This window comes from Akebia trifoliata, chromosome 13 (genome assembly GCF_017979445.1).
Source record: "Akebia trifoliata isolate Shusen 1 chromosome 13, ASM1797944v1, whole genome shotgun sequence".
Lineage (NCBI taxonomy): Eukaryota > Viridiplantae > Streptophyta > Magnoliopsida > Ranunculales > Lardizabalaceae > Akebia > Akebia trifoliata.
In genome coordinates this window covers 27,589,713-27,606,001 of record NC_141387.1, presented here as the reverse complement: position 1 = coordinate 27,606,001, position 16,289 = coordinate 27,589,713, and positions in this window count along the sequence as shown.

Here is a 16,289-nt window from a genome sequence, read left to right as displayed (position 1 = left end):
AATAATGTAAGCTCTAGGGATATTTTGATGTTAGGGGTATTTTGAAAATTTACTCATTTTTTAGTAATTTTTATCGTGAAGCTTCTTTTTGTCTGCAAGATGATGATTTCTATGTTTTTGGATTTATATTTTCCTAGCTTAATGGGGTTTCTACAGTTTTGTTAGTTCGAAATACCTCATCCGAATTTCTGAAACACATCTGGAAACCAAATAGAGTATTGGAATAATCATCCATTATTGGAAACCGTCGAAATCGGGTTGACAAGTTGATTAATCAGGCGAGTACAAAAATGGAGTGTCTACAGATGCCCCTCTTTGGCAGAGGGTTGAAGCAAACTAGATAGTATGATATTTGAATGTTAAAGCTAGTAATAGTTCATTTTGCAGCTTGATTTAGCAATTGTCGGGGCATTCGAATCCTTGAAGGTAAAACTCTCCCCGGATAAGTTTGTCAAGTCCTCGAGCTTTAACTCTCACTGACGATGTCAGATCCTCGAATTTTAAAAAATTCTCCCTGACTAATGCAAAACTGCACGTGTGTACAATGGTGTGATGCTTATTGAGTAAAAATGTGTCAGGTCCTAGAGATCTTCTATCAATGAATGTGTTTATGCAACGAAAGCAATCATGGAAAAGTTGAACAATGAGGTAATTGGAGTTATAACATTGTAAGAACTTCGTTAAATCCTATTTGAAATTCTTTTTTAGAGTTCAAAAAAGTTTAAGTCTTGTTTATCGGACTCGAGCCTATTGTAGTCACGCTTCTCGGGCTAAGGAACTTAAACAATCCTATTAATTCATTCTATGATTCAAAAAAGTTGGAGTCTCATTTCTCAGACTCGAACTTATTAGAGCCACGCTTCTCGAGCTAAGGTTTATAAGAACTTAAACAATCCTGTTAATTCATTCTATGATTCAAAAAAAGTTGGAGTCTCGTTCTCTGACTTGAACTAACTAAGGAACTTAAACAATCTTATTAATTCATTTTGTGATTTAAAAAAAGTTAGAGTCTCGTTTCTCGGACTCGAACTTACTAAGTCACGTTTCTCGGGCTTAGATTTATATGAACTTAAACAATCCTATTAATTCATTCTATAATTCAAAAAAGTTGAAGTCACGTTTCTCGGACTCGAACTTACTAAGCCACATTTCTCGGGCTTAGATTTATAGGAACCTAAGCAATCTTATTAATTCATTCTATGATTCAAAAAATGTTGGAGTCTCGTTTCTCGGACTCGAACTTACTAAGTCATGTTTCTCGGGCTTAGATTTATAGGAACTTAAACAATCCTATTAACTCATTCTATGATTCAAAATCGAGTTCAAAGTTTGAAAGATCGGGTCTTTATTGGCTTATCATGCATCTGGATTCATAATTATCATTGGACTTCATCGGACTTTTAAGTAAGATTTTTCCTTTTATCATGTGATTAAGAATAAAATTTTAGAATAAAAAATGCCCCTAGTTTCAAGGTTGACTTTAACTGGAACTACTTAACTACGAGACTAATGGAATGGATTACAATTGAAAAATATGAACTCTGATGTATGACAGATAGAAGAACTAACATTCCCTTAAATTTAAGACTCTTGAGATTATCATATGTGCAATAAAGGATTGATCATTTTCTTTCAAATTTCTTTAAAAAAATGCTTGAGCTAGACTTAAAAAATCTTGATAAATATTAGAATAGAAGATCTTTCTCTTCAAAGTGGTTGATGATTCTACATCTTCCAATAGCGAATACTTGAACAAGTAAACATACTATTGAAGATCTTACAATGTTCAAGATGACTTCTGATTTTTTCAACTTCAACATTGTTTTCCTTGGATGTGAGCTCTTAGCTGAAAAATGAATGTTGTGGGTTGAATGGTTCTACATTTCCTAGTTTCTACATAAACTTCCTTCTGAATTTTTCTTCTTGATGGGACATGTCCTCCTATTTGATGATGCCCTAATTTTTGCGTAGGCTGCCTTTCCATGTTTTCAACCTAGCAGATTTTTCTTTTCTTTTTCTAAAGATGCCTTGATTTTTTCCTAGGTCGCCTTTTCAGGTTTTCAACCTAGCAGACTTTCTTTTTTATGGTTATGCCCTAACTTTTTCCTAAGTCGCATTTTCAAGTTTTCGATTTAACGGACTTCTTTTTTTTCTCGATGATCTTGAATATTCAACTCAACAGCTTCTTGATTCCCTACACCTTAATCGAGTCAATTAGCATTTAAGAGGACTTAATAGGTGGTCTTAGGACATGGTTTAGAAAAAAAAAGGGTAAAAGGCTCGACTTTCCAAAATACCCCTAGTCTAATATTCTCTTTTTTTGTCATTCTTTTCTGTAAATTCTTTTGACTCTTTTTTTTCAAATGCTCCTGGTTTGGCATTCTTTTTTTTTTCTAATGCCCCTCGTTTGACATTCTCTTCTTTTGAACCTTTCAATAGGGGATTTTTCTTTTGGATGGTACTTTTCTTAAGAGAATACATTTATGCGTGACCGGACCTAAAGTAACTTCTCAGGTTGCCTACGTACCCCAAATATTTTTTTTTCTTTTGGGATCAGGTCAAAATGTAGTTCATGCTTAGACTTCCCTCCTGAGGTTGGTTGGTATAGTTTAGAAAGAAACAAGCTATTTGATTTTTTAGAGGCTGCGAGGGGCTAAAGAAAGTTATCTTTTTTTTGTAAGATAGGAAAATTGTTCGACCAAAGAAGGCCTCATTTAGTGAATGATGCTTGACTTGGGAACTCGATATCTTGATTGTCCTGTCGAGTACGATCTTCTTTTGAGAATGAATATTCTTCAGTCTTCTTTTGTGAAATCGAGTATGATCAAGTTTTCTGTATTCGACTATTCAACTCTTCTAGAACTTTAGAAAAATCTTTTTTTTTTAATGAATGAGAACTCTCATCTCTTGAGTGAAAAATATGGTAGATCCACTTGTAGGTCTTAGCACCTTTGTCGATGGTTTCAACTGCATGATTCTTAACCGATAATCTTTGATTTTGAAGTTTACCCTTGACTTTATGCCCTGATCTATTTTGGTACAATCTATCCTCATGAGACCATGTAGGAACGTTGTTATTCTCTCATATTCTCCTGAAGATAATGGATCACCAATTTGCACTTCTTGAGTGTACTCTTTAATTTCAATATTTATAAAATTTGATTAGTGAACTTTAAGTCATTTCTCATGTTAGATTTTATATTTACATCATTATTGCACACATGATAATCAAAAGCTTCTATATTTATTAGAATAAAAAAAAGCATAGACTGACAAACCTGACTAAAGTCCAAAATTAAAGATGACTAACTCAAAGAATGACGCAACTGAAGCTAAAAAAAAATAAAGAAGACGACATCATTCTGAATGGAGGGACACAATTCTAGGGTCTATGCCACTTCGGTTATCTTTGATGGATGATTTGAACTTGCCTGCTTTTACTATCTCTTCATATTCCGATTCAAGTATGTCATATGCTGGACAACCCGTTGATTCAATAATCTCTCTGTTCTTTAATTCTGGTACTGCCTTGGGATAGATATGCTCATCTTAGCATGGTGGGGGTACACTGTTAGGACCGACTGAATAAATGAAAGAAATTGGGTCAACCGACTCGGATTTGAATAGGGATATCAGGTTCAAAGTAGGGGGAGGTTGATTTTGAAAGATAAGTAAAGGATTAGTTTAACATTAGGTGCGGTAATACACATGTCAAGAACTTGACCAGGTATCTGATGGAATTCACAGAATTGCCCATTATCCATGTTTGGAGGAAGAGGATTAGGCAAAGGCTTAGGTTTAAAGGTGTCAACAATCTCCTTTTCATCAATTTTTGATAAGCAACACTAAGGGACATTCTAAGATTGGTATATTGTCTCCTAGGCTTGGCTTGTGAGGGCAGAGTAGCTTGAGAAGATAGTGCAGAAAAGGTGTTGGCCACTTGTAAGGAATTAATATTAAGTTTGAAATATTTGAGTTTTGACTCAGACGAGTTAGTAAAAAGTCCCGAAGAATAGGCATCCTTAACTTGATTTCCAACCTCAATAAGGGATTGAAAAGTGAGAAGGTACTGAGGCATCAAGTACTTGGCATAATTTGGAGTAAGTTTCCTAAAGATGATCATGACTTGTTCCTTCTCTTAAGGTCGGTCTCACAATTGATCGGTTTTAGCTCTCCATCGAACAATGAACTCAGTGAAAGTTTTCCCGAGCTTCTGTTTAGTAGTTTCTAGGTCTCTTCTTGTGAGTTCAATATCAATACTGAATGAATACTGACCAATAAACTCCTTCATCAATTCATGCTATGTTCTTACCCGAGATGAATCCAATGACATGAGTCAACGTAAGGCAGGACCTATAAGGGTTCTTTGAAAAAGTTGTGCCTTCTGTTCTTCACTCAAACCCTAAGATTGCTTGACGCCGACATATACTTTTAAGTAAATCCTAGGACATCCAATCCCATCAAACTTCTCCATGTCTGGCATTGTGAACTTCTCTGGTAGACGGACCATGGGAAATAACGTTATTGCCCCTAATCCAAGAGTAAAATTATCGGGGTCTTCGATATTCTTCAAAGCAGTTTCAACCTGAGTTATTCGATAAGCTAAGACAGGATCGACAGGTAATTCATTATCTTCTTGATTTTCAACGAGGTCAAACACATCCTGGGATTCTTTATCTTTTTTCTTTTCAGTCTTCAGGGCTTCAATTTGTGTCTGAACAGAAGTGATAATTTTTACTTGAAAAGATTCTATAATCTAACGGAGCGTTGTTTCATCCATTGTACTTGTTTCTTTTTGTGACGAGGGCTGACTACTTGGACTTGACAATGATACTCTGGAAAAACAATTGTTTTCACAGACCCAAAGTGGTACAGATGGTGGTTTAGAATGTTTAAGAGCAATTATTACCTGATTGGAAGTAAACCAAGGTTAACCGTTGACTCTAAAGGTTTGACTCTTAATCAAATGATTAAAGTTTCGATATAAATTAGCCCAAGTTAGATGGGAAATATCGAATCAAATGCACTATAAATCTATAGTGACCAAGAAAATGAGAAAGGTTAGACGAGGGTCTACCCCTGATTGGGATTGAACCTTTGATCAGACAAATTTAATTTGATCCTAAGATCGAATCTTTTTATATAAAGTGGTCTAGATCTTTAAAAGTGAAACCAATTAGTCCAATTGATTTGGTATTGATCAGTTTAATCCATTTGTCAATTGGGCAATTGGTTTAATTGATTTAAAGTGATCGGTACATTTCATCGATTGGGTCGGATCGATATAGTGGGTTTAGTTTGAACAGTCTGGATTAGTCCACCCATTTACCTGTTGGTTGGATTAAATAGAGCAACCCGGGAACACCCATAGTCAGTTCAGGTCATGACCTATAGGAAGGCTTTTAAACTCTAAGTTTACTACGTGCAATGCAATTTATCTGGCCACCCTTGCCCAAGTGCACTTATATACCTCTCGAGCGTACTCAATTAGATGATACATGGTGACTTGGTTTGATATACTGTATACGTGATAATCTAAGACTCCAACCCATTTATCTAAAGTCAAAAGCAACCAGTTTAATCCCTAGTTGAGAGGTAACGCACAATGCTGAGCAAGGGCCCTCTTAAATACCTCTCATCTAGAATAAACGTAGTCTATCCCCCTCATATAGCAGGGTACAGCGGGGCAGGATCTTGCTTAGACACTGATTTTGACCAAGAAGTGCAATTGGTGAACTTGGATTACCTTTGATATACCGTATAGGTACGAGTCTAGGGTTGTAGCTTTCATAAATGGTTTAGCATCCCACAAGGGGACCGACTACATACTAGTACTACGTTGGCAATCAGGACATGTGACTGTGCGGCTTACAATAGGTCAAATGCTTAGGTCGCTCCAGTTTGGGTGCATCGATATACCTATTCAGAATCACCTGATTAGATGGTATTGATGCCCCAGTTTAATATACCTTAAGGTACGTGACTAGAGTTATGATTTTCATGAATGACATCGCATCTCTAAAGAGACCGGATCACACACTAGTGTCACATTGACTATATTGTGGCATGCAAGTATGCAAAACAGTAAACGTTTTTGTGGTGTATGTAATATATGGTGGGGTGTGCCTTGGGCGTTTTTTTCAAAGAAATGGGTCTGTGAGCCATATCAAACCACAAAATATAGATATCCCATAGCATCAAAAATTAAGACCAAGGCATGCACATAAAAAATATATATCAAACAAGACCATGACATGTCAAATAAGCGATTAATCAGTATAGCACAAAGAATAATCAATCAGATCCAATATTGAAATAGGCACAAATTTTTAATTTTTTTTTAATCTATGGTTCATCAAAGATCACTTTATGTGATCCAACATAAATCAAGATTCTAACAAATATTGAATTGATGATAGAATGATGGTTGTAGGGATAAGGAGCGATGAACCCCTTTTTTTATTTATAAAAAAAAACTAGAAACACATCCCAAAAGAAAATCAAAAAGAAATATCATAGTGCCAAATAAGCTCGCTCTCACAAAATAAATCAGCAACATTAACTGTGCTAACACTAGATAAATTCGGATTTTCTATGAATTAGAAAAATACAATCCGAACTTGCATCGATGATATCTAAGGCTCCCAATAACGAAATCGAGTGAATTTAGATTCTAAATTAATCCACTCGATGGGATCTACGTTTTATTAATAGGTGCTCAGACCTAATTCTGAATAGAATGTTCTGTAAAAACGTTTTAACCTTCTTTCAGCAACAATTCCAGATTTACAGATTAATCCAAACTTGCATCGATGATATCTAAAGCTCCCAATAACGAAATTGAGTGAATTCCGATTCTAAATTAATCTACTCGACGAGATCTACGTTTTATTAAAAGGTGACCATACTTAATTCTTACTAGAATGTTCTATAAAAATGTTTTAACATTACTATCTCAACCTTCATTCAGCAACAATTCCAGATTTACATATTAATCTGAACTTGCATCGATGATATCCAAGGCTCCCGATAACAAAATTGAGTGAATTCAGGTTCTAAATTAATCTACTCGATGAGATCTACATTTTATTAAAGGTGTCCAGACTTAATTCTCACTAGAATATTCTGTAAAAACGTTTTAACATTGTTGTCCCAACCTTTATTCAGCAACAATTTCAGATTTACAGATTAATCCGAACTTGCATCAATGATATCTAAGGCTCCCGATAACGAAATTGAGTGAATTCAGGTTCTAAATTAATCTACTCAATAAGATCTACGTTTTATTAAAGGTACCCAGACTTAATTCTCACTAGAATGTTCTGTAAAAACGTTTTAACATTGCTATCCCAACCTTCATTAAGCAACAATTCCAGATTTACAGATTGGTATTCTAGGTAAACCTTATAAGATGCTTCGACGCCATTGTTGAGATTATTAAAATCCAAATTAGAATTCTCAAAATTACCATTAACAAGAGTCTATAAAGAGAGAGAGAAAGAGAGAAACGTCTCTCTTTGCTACCCCTTTCAGCACACATATGGAGAAGAAGATAGAAAGAGAGAAAAAAAATATTTTCACTATCAAAACACCATACTTAAGTGCTATTTTTTTTTAAAAGAAAAACATTATTCTCATCCCAACCACCATCATTCCATCATTTTCTTATTAATCTTTGAAATCTTGAATTATTTAAGATCATCACAAATGACCCTTGATTGGATCATAGAGCAAACAAACAAACTAGTAAACTCAAAAATCAAACAAATACAATAAATACTTGGTCAATTTGGCAATGCTCTCATACTTGGAGCTTTTCAAGTTTGATCCTCAATAGTCCCCAGCAGAGTCGCCACTGAAAGCGCCCTTGATCCGTAGGGTGCGCGGATCCGCTTTTGACTTTTGAAGGTTTGGGAGTCGCCACCTAGTTATTACGATATAGGAACCAAACTTTGACTCTAAAAGGTAAATAACACTAATCTACGAAAGAAAATACAGGTCCAGGGATCATGTTACGGGATTGAAAGGTGTTAGGCACCAATCCCGCCTGGCAAATGTCGGTCTCTACTTTTTTCAAATAAAACTATATTGCTAAAAAGACCTAAATAATAAATAAAAAAATTTACCTTTACGAACGTAATGATTTTGTTCCCTCAGATCTGATAGAACAGTTCTTCGTGCAACACTCCTCGCTTCGTTCTATCACATGATTCACTTCAGATCTCCAAGACGAAGTACCTCTTTCTTAAATCTGAATTTTTCTGATTTGTTTATGGATTTCTATGTGTTTTTTAAGGGTTTCTAAGTATTTTTTGAGCTAAAGTTGGGGTATGGATGTTAGGTAAGGAGTTAGGACTTCAAAATTAGGGTTTTGAGGTGGTTGGGGAGGCTCATTGACCTACTTTTTCTATGATTTTCTCTTAGATATGAAAATAGGTTGTAAAGACCCTTATTTATAGATTTTTTTAAGTGCTTTTTAGATAGAGTTAGTGTTTAATTATAATTACATTAGATAGTTTTAGAGTTTAATTAGAATTCTTTTAGATAGTTTTAGAGTTTAATTAGAATTCTATTAGGGTTTTGACTTTGGTCTTATTAGATTGATCAGGGTTTTGACTTAAGTCTCACTTGATTGACTTGATTTTAGGATTTTAACTTAAGTCTTACTTGATTGACTTTAATTTTAATTAGGATTGCACTTTACATTAATTAATATTTTAATTATTAATTTCAGAATTTTTAATTATTAAAACTGTAAAATTATCATTTTGTCTTCGATGAGGACTTTTTGCGTTTTAAGTCAATTTTCAGTGTTTCAGGATGTTTTGAAATCGATTTTTCATAAAAAATTCAATGGAAATATTGATTTTTATCATTTATAAAAAAAATTTGTGCGAAATGATCGTGAACTTTATGAGGGGCATTTTCGTAATTTAATCAAATTTTGTGAAAATTGACGAAATGGTTTGTTTGATTTCGATTTGTTATTTTATGTATTTGAAAGGATTTTCCTAAGCATAATGTAAGCTCTAGGGATGTTTTGATATTAGAGGTATTTTGATAATTTGCTCATTTTTTAGTTATTTTTATCGTGAAGCTTCTTTTTGTCTGCAAGATGATGATTTATATATTTTTGGAGTTATATTTTCCTAGCGTAGTATGGTTTCTACAGTTTTGTTAGTTCAAGATATATCTCATCCGAATTTCTGAAATACATGTGGTAACCAAATAGAGCTTTGGAATAACCATTCATCATTGGGAACCGTCGAAATTGGGTTGACGAGTTGATTAATCAGGTGAGTACAAAAATGGGGTGTCTACAGGTTGTTATCAAATTTGCGATTTTATTTCAAAACTTAGGATTTTTATCTTTTATTTTAAATTCATGAGAAATATATATGTATGAGATATTTTAAACAAGTTTTATAATAATTTATATGTAGGTGGGTTTGCCAATTCGGTCATGTACCATTGCCAAGACCCCGTTTTAATCCAAATTTTATAGTTTTTTTAATTTAAATGATAAAAGAAAATTTAAAATTTAAAAAATGATTTGATATTAAATGAATTTACATTGATTTGATAAATATCAGAAAAAAGAATGGTGTTTTCAAAAAGTTCAAAAAGTACTAATACCGAAAAAAAAGGAAAGAGAGATGAAACGGTAAAATGTCAGAATTACACCCGAGGGATAATATCTACATTTTACATTATTATGAGATGTGTGGGTTGATGAACGAATATCTAAGATTAATTTATTTTATGTTATCACTAGGTGACTTGCATGTTTATTTACTTTCGGTTAACGCGAGGCGCTGTTTAAATTTTTGCAAGTGTGCACCGTACAATACTGTTATTTCATGTAGGTCAAGTGGGCACAGTTGTATGATAGGAAACTAGATATCCATTCTCAAAATTGTGATGTTAATTTCTTATTTATTATCAAAGAAAAAATGATATGTATATGTCTATATTTTGTGAACTGTTAAAGAGTTTACAAATACCTGAAGTGATAGTCTGTCATATCATTCGAAGTGATATACTATCTTGGGATGTCCGGTGGAGACAACCAAACTTATACATGTTATGGGACGCATATGAGAATGACGTCACAATTGGAATTCGGATTTATTTTTTTCTATCTTTTTCAACGAACATGTAATGTAAAAGTGGTCGTACACGAGTAAGAATATATAATGGAATCATATGGACACCTAATAGGCATAGATGAAGATGACTAGTTATTGATCACTAACAATCTAAACTAGTCGAACGTCATGACATGTCATGAAGATGCGTATTTTCTTATGGTCACAGTCAAACGGCCAACCTGAGTCAGATAAATGATCACCCAAGTGTGGTAAGTTTCAATGATCGACCATAAAATCAAGAACTAATGGTGGAGTTCCACACCGATGAAATATTGGAACACGATATCCCGATTGGGAGCTATCCAGTCGTAGAATCCCAACTATCTAATTCCATTACTCCACCGATGTGTATTATGTATCTATTACATTATTTTAAATTATAATATGAAAACATATTTGCTATTTCAAGTTTATAAATTTGAATTGTATAAAAAGAAAATGTTACAGTATGAGTACTACTAATGGATGTAATGTTGATTTCAACTGTTTAGTTGCTCATCCCTAACTATATGTATCAGTTAATCGTATTTTATTCTAAAAAATGTTGCATGCCTATAAATGATTTAGTAGATTTACTCGTTCATGCTAGTAGAGGTTATTAGTCAGAAGTGTTTGTTTACCTACTAGGTAATCCTTGTTACTCACCATTTCCTTATCATTTTTTTAGTTTCAGATTCTAGATTTGTTGAGATGGGTATAGAACAAACTAGTAAGGATCATCTGGTAGGTCAGAAAGACGACCAGAGTCCATTACCTGGTGAGCACTGGGGCTATACCTACTAGTTGTGTTAGTTTGCCCAACTTATACCTACTAGTTGTGTTAGTTTGTCCAACTTATATCATAGGTTTTGATTGAGCGTTAGGATTCTGTTAGGGAAAGAAGATTCTGTAAAATTATGTATATTATTTACTTCTTCCACACTCTAATCTACCTTACGTTAGTATATGTATATAGATTTTTACTGCTTTTTTATTTATTAAAATATACAGGATATTATTTATATAATTTATCAGGTAAAGCAGGTATTTAAGTGCCTTGGAATATTAACATAAACCAAGGAAACATGTTGAAATTTTGAGGCGCACGTAGTATCTCGAGATTTGATATGAGGTCTTGTGTTAGTGTTTCAAGAGCGCCACAAATTCAATAAAAAGGAAGAAAGGTTTTGGTTGCATTCATCTCTCTTAGTTAATCTTACAACTTGAAAATCTTGAAGGAAAAACACCATATCTTATTGTCTAATTATTCTTTGGAAGGAAGAAAGTAATAAGGTACTTCTTATTATCTTTCATTTAAAGATGATTCTAATACAAGATAGTAACTTGATACACATTGTTGGGTGCTGATTTCATTATAACTAGTAAACTTTTGACATTTACAATTTTAGGATTATCTCGAGCTTCATTTTTTTTCTTTTCTTTTTGGGTATAATACTTATTACATGTTTGTTCAAAGTCCTCAATGAATTAGAACTTATGTTGAACAATGTTTCTAAAATTATTTATCTATTTATTTATTTTGACTGTTTTAAATGTCCAAAGATTATTTTTATGGGCTGGTTTGATGTCATAGAAATTTGATTTTGGGGGAACTATTTTTGTAGTGTGAATATTGATCATTGGCAACTACTTTAACACTAAAAATTATTTTTTTCAAACTAGTTTTGGGGTGCTAAAACGGTCTGGATTTTATAACTTGCTTTGGTGTATGCACTAGTTTTCTGTTGTAAAACCTTTTTTAGGGTTGATGTATGGATGTTATGAATCTGATTTTTTAGACTACTTTGACTTTACAATATCTGATTTATTTTGGGAATGTTTTTAATGTCAAAAATTTGTTTTTAAGGGCTAGTTTGGTGCCATGACAAATTGATTGTGGTAGATTGTTTGTATATAAAAAAAACAGTTTTCGGGACTGGTTTTAGGAAGATAAAACTTGATCTCATGGGGTTGTTTTGGTGTTCTAAAAGTTATTTTTTATTGATTTCATCCTAGTAAAACCAAATCCATAGGATTGGTTTAGTATTTCAAAAACTATATTTTTGGGATCAAATTTAATGTTGAAAATATGGATTTTTTACACTTCTCAATACAAAAAATTCTAAATTTGGGAGCTGCCTTTATACTCTAAAACAGATTTTTGAAACTAGTTTTGGAGCTAAAAAATTTGGGTTTATATGGAAATGTTTTTATGCAACAAAGGTCATGTTTTAATATTAGTTTTGATGTAGAAAAACAGAAATGTTAGACTGGTTTGGGAGTCATAAAAACAAAGTTTTTGGGATAAGTTTTATTACAAAAATCTGGGTTTTTAAAGGATTATCTCATATATCGAAAGTTGGATTTTGGGGACTTTCTTATTGGTACAAGAACCCAGATTTTTTTTGTTTTGTTTTTGTATGTGAAATTCATGTAGATGAGAGTGTTCTTATGAGGTAATTGTTGTTATTTGTTCTACTATGAAAAGATTGGTATACAAGATCACAAGGTGTTGGGTTAATCTAATCATTAATTACAATGGAATTTTCAGATTTGGCACGATATTATGGCTAGTCAAGTCATTTCACTTTACAATTTTTTTTTTTTTCATAAGCTTGCAAATCACACATGCACACAAATCCAATTGAATTTGATTTAGTTAAATCATGGGTTCTGATTCTTTAATGGGTGAGTAATCAAAAACAGTGTTGGAGCATGAGCTGTAAAGTCCTCGAAGTACAAGTGGATCAAATACCTATGATTTACTTAAATTTAACTCAATTCACTGTACATAATTTGTAAATATTGAAATAAATATAAAAATCACGTGAGTCTAAAAAATAAGTAATGTTAAGTAGGTAACCATGTAAACAGGTGAGTCGGGACGCTAACACTTTCACTGAGTCACAATTGAACCTCCAAACCTGGATCTCCAATTCGTAGATTATTCCTATGGAGTCAACTTGTTAGAAAAATAATTTTAAAATAAAAAATTAAATCGGGTGGGCATTCACACCCAATTAACTCAATGAATGGTGGCAATTCCAAATCACGTGGCCAATCGATTCTATCTCAAGAATTTGGTCGCTACAGTCTCTTAGAGATGTTTCGCTATAGATTTGACTATGTTATTGCTCTCAATTCCCCTTGTTTCCATATAGACCGTGTGTGCGCCCCTGACCATCAAGGTTTCGTTTACTATAGTAGGCAATTGTAACTCGCTTGACGCATTCTTTTTCTCAAAAATACTCTTCAAAGCCTTTCATTCTTTGGTATGGTGCCCTACCACCCTATGAAAGCAACAAAACCTCAGATTCCCTTCATCTCTAGGGGATGGTTATCTTCTTACAGGTGAAAGTCATACAAAATCATCTTGGACCTAGGCTTTAAGAAGCTCCTCGACCTCGTCCATACCACATGGAAAGTTCGGTATATCTGTATAATCATTGTTCCTTCACAAGGTTCGCGAGTTTGGGGTTTTGTTGTCTCAATGTGGTCGCTTAAATGATTCAACAACATATGCTTATGGGACCGAACGCTTTTCTCGTTTAGGCCATTTTGTCCACCATTTGTTTTCATTCTGAACAAGTTTAATGGATACTACTGGTCACTTAACAGCCTCATGTATTCCCGAGAAACTTGGGATTTGCAAGTTCTCCAAAAGGGCTTCGTATGTAGTGATCATACCATTGATGCACATTTTGACAAGATGGGCTTCAGATGCGGATTCATGGCAGTCCATAGCAATACTACGAAAGTGTCTTACGTATTCAGTTAGAAATTATCCTTGACGTTGTTGCAGCATTCCGAGATCCACCAATGTCACTTGTTTGGTAACTAAGAAGAGTTTTTTGTAGAAGATATCAACCATCTGACGCCATGAATGAATTGAGGGTGTGGATAGGTTGTTGTACCATGTGTAGGCGTGATCGATTAAAGACTTAGAAAATTCCCTCAAACAAAGATTCACATTTCCCTTATGTTCCCTCAAAGCCTCCAAGAAACGTGAAACATGTTCTCATGGCGTTACAAACACCATCATACATGTCAAAGACTGGCGCTACGTACCCTTTGGGGTAGGGTTGGCATTGCAATTTGGTTGGGTATGGTGGTTTGTGTTTGTACATGTATTTACTTTTGAGGGTGTTACATTCTAACTCCAAAAGGTGAGTTAGCTCGGTGATAGTAACAAAGTTGTGAGCCTCTGGCGCCTAAGATGGTATTAAGTCTAATGTGTCCACCATGGCACCTTTGGCATTAGGCACCTCTACTTTGCAAAATTGCTCAGTAACCGAGGTGGATCCGTCACGTGTTCTTCCGTCGTCTTCACTTGTTGGGCACAGTGTTGTGACGCCTTGGAACCCCCATGTCTTCCTGCTTAAACAAGGACAAAAGCTCCTTGTTTGTCTCAATGAATCCCCGCAAACCTTCCACTAGTCTTTTGGTAGGGAAAGTCATATGTGACCATTCAGTACTCAAAGTGGTTCGTTTAGCCGTTGTGATAGCCTCTACCGTTGGATATTGATCTGTGTTGTTTTGAGGTTCATCCATTGGTTTAGTCCTACTATCCGAACCTGTCATCTGGTTTTTAGTATTGCGACTCATGTTGACGAAAGTATAGATTACCCTTTAATTATCCAATGGAGTCGCTAAATGTGAGTACACACTGAAATAAAAATGATAAAAGTTGGATAAGACCCTTATAAATTTCTTAAAGTAGATACAAGTGGGTAATTTCCAACTGTCACCTAAACTACGACAATTGACGTACGAAGGTGGTTACTTAGGTCGTCAACATCAACTATTGAATATTTTATTATTGTAGAGGTGTAGAGACAGAATAATAGTTTTTCCTGGGAATGGGGCCCTCAAAAAGTCCCTTGCCCTATGATTGTTTTTTCCTATTTATAAGCAAACATTATTCTGTTAGGACCAACAAACGTCCACCACCTATCCTCATTTCCTCTCTATCTTAAAATTCCCTTTGCTTAATTAACCAAGTGGGCCTAAGCCTACGACCCAATCATCACATATGCATATCCATCATCTTTGACAATGCCTTTGACCAAGGCTAAGACCACGTACAATACCCAAAGTTTTTAATTCGTATCTCGAGAAAATTCAAATAGTGAAACTTTGAGGAAATTTTGAAAGTGGGACTTAAGGTAGAAATTCTTAGATTTTGATTGTTCACTTTTGACAAAAACTAACTTAGCCATTGGATTCGAAATGGTCGAAAAATATATTTTAGTCTGTAAGTACGTTCAAATTTGAGTTTAGGTAGAAAAGTTATAAAATCCTCGATTTTCGTGTTAGAATGGACCTAAAAATTGAATTTTTGTTAGAGCGAGAATTTGTAGAATCCGATTGCACTATTAGGTCTTCAATGAAAAGTTATCAAGAATTGAGTATTCATTTGTCATTTTTCAAGCCTGGGAAGTCAAAATACAACCAACAATAGAAATAATTTAAAAATTACCAACTTTACCCCTCAAGATCTTTAAATAAAAGAACTTAAGAGTTATTTTATTTCACTCTTTTCTCTCCAATAACCCAAACCCCAACTGATTGAGATCTAAGAGTTTTAACTCTCTTCTCTTTTAGATTCGTCACGAACGAGCTATCGTTGAGCCTCGACGAAGAAGAAGAAGTTGTCGGCATTGGACAAGCTCTATAACCTCACCATATTTGATCATAGTTTCTTTTTTATTATCTCTATCTCTCATCAAAAACAAGCGAGTGGGTTTCAATACATTCCACTCGGGGTTTCATCTATTTAGAGGAAGATCCACCCTTTAATGGAAAAGGGAAATGAAGTGCCGTCATCAAGAGTTTCGCAACCATTCAATCATTTCACATCCAAATCCATCCAACCTCAACTTGCACATTATCTCACCTTGATTTTTGTGCTAACTCATCATTTTTGACAACCACGAACATCGGTAGAGAACTCTCAATTCTTATTGATAATTGTAGATTGCGAAAAATTGCAATTAGAATTTTTATCAAAATTGCGATGTTGTTTTAAATCGTAGATTCCTTTTCATTTATTTTAAATTCATGCGAGATTTTAATGTTTGATGTGTTTTTATCATATTTTTAACAATTGAATCATGGGTGGGATAATGGATCGAAGAATCGACGAAGAAACCCCAAAAA